The 1,795-nt window shown below is 30.8% G+C and overlaps 1 protein-coding gene across 3 annotated transcripts in view; it reads left to right on the top strand.

Annotated features, from left to right (window-relative positions):
• The window catches only part of LOC107685315 (leukemia NUP98 fusion partner 1-like), a 15,444-nt gene that overhangs the window by 1,490 nt on the left and 12,159 nt on the right, over positions 1 to 1,795 (top strand). The window lies entirely within an intron of this gene.

Genomic DNA, 1,795 nt, shown 5'->3' with positions numbered 1-1,795 from the left:
CTGATTTGACGATCCATGTTCAAAATCACAATGAAACAAGCCAACAGTTAGGATAAGGAACTATATTACTTGGCAGAAATATTGTTTTACATAATAATATGATATAAATTATATTATATTATATTATAATATATTATATTACAGGTATTTACAGCCTACAAAAGGAAAATAACCAAAATCCACAACAACACTGGCCAAGCGCAAATAAATACAGTAAATAGGATGAAAATGACCGCTTCACATCAATATTACAAATAATATTTAGCAATGATCATAAACTATAAATATTATAATTATAATAAGATGTTATGCATAATAATGTAATATTATGTACAATAATTAAATATGATCTTTATATTGTTTAAAATTATTTACTTATTAACTTAAAATTCTGATTTGACAAGGCATGTTCAAAGTCATTGAGGCAACAGTTAGGATTATGAACTATATTGCTTGGCTTGTTTTATATATAATATAAAATTAATATAATATAATATAATATAATGATCATAAACTATAAAAATATTACAATTATAAATGTATTATATAAAATCTAATATGACGAGCCATGATCAAAATCATTGTAAAAAGAGTTAATGGATAGGAACTATATCATTTGGCAGAAATATTGTTTTATTTCACTTTATTTTATTTTATTAATTAAATATATAATAATTAGGCTGTAAAATACATAATAAATATAATATTCATAAGTTAACATAACCATAATATTATATCTGATTAGCGGTAGTGACCCAGCAGCAATTCGTTCTCTTCCCCGCACACATCAATGCTTCACACGCTCTTTCTCACGCCTCACAACCCCTTCATATGTGTACACACTGTACACATGGTCCGCATAATCAGCATTTTTTTCATTATAGCAAAAAGACAGGAGGGAAGAATATTTAAAAAATGTGATGGATGCATGGTTACTGCTAATTTTAAATGTATATATATATATATATATATATGCAATTTCAACAAAATATCATATACAAAACAATATGTATTTGCAGGTGAGCCTGTAGATTTAAACCAGAACTGATTATTTAAATTGAATATCCTTCAATTCCTAATGCTTTCCATTTACAAGCAGTTAGTTTTAAATAATCCCAATTTACATAAAAAGTCAAATAAATGTTTGATAAAGGTTCAGTATTCTTTAGTTACAGAAGAAATTTACTGTTATTTTCCTGCACTTTGTGCTAAGCATAATTTGTTATGTCATAATTTTACTGATTCTAGCATAGTGTACAGGGCCGTTTTAACCATTGGGCTAGGCGGGGCTGAAGCCCCGGGGCCCGGACAAGGAGGGGGCCCGTGATTGACTGTGGAGTAGATTGACTGGTCATATAGCGCCGATTGCCAAAGCCCCGCCCCTCACATATTAGAGCTATTATTTAGTGGAGCTTTTCCATATATTCCATGCATTACCTTTAGATTTTGTCTGTTTACTTGTCTTAAGTATAAGCTTGTTTTTACTTACGCTATAGTATTTTTCAGAGGTGGAACCAAGTCATTGTTTTGCAAGTCACAAGTAAGTCTCGAGTCTTTTCATTCAAGTCCCGAGTCAAGACAGACAAGTCCCAAGTCGAGTCCCGAGTCAAGACAGGCAAGTCCAAGTCGAGTTGCAAGTCCTCAGCTGTAAGATTCAAGTCTTAAACAAGTAATTAGTGCTTTTAGCCCAAATTAGTGTCTCAGTATTAATTACCATATCAAATTCATAGTAATTTATATCAGGAAGGCAGGTAGAATATGTTTGACATAGTTCAATTTCATGTGAGATGGGTGC

The sequence above is a fragment of the Sinocyclocheilus anshuiensis genome, unplaced genomic scaffold, assembly GCF_001515605.1.
Source record: "Sinocyclocheilus anshuiensis isolate Anshui unplaced genomic scaffold, SAMN03320099.WGS_v1.1 scaffold385, whole genome shotgun sequence".
Taxonomy (NCBI): domain Eukaryota; kingdom Metazoa; phylum Chordata; class Actinopteri; order Cypriniformes; family Cyprinidae; genus Sinocyclocheilus; species Sinocyclocheilus anshuiensis.
This window is presented reverse-complemented; position numbering and strand designations above follow the sequence as displayed.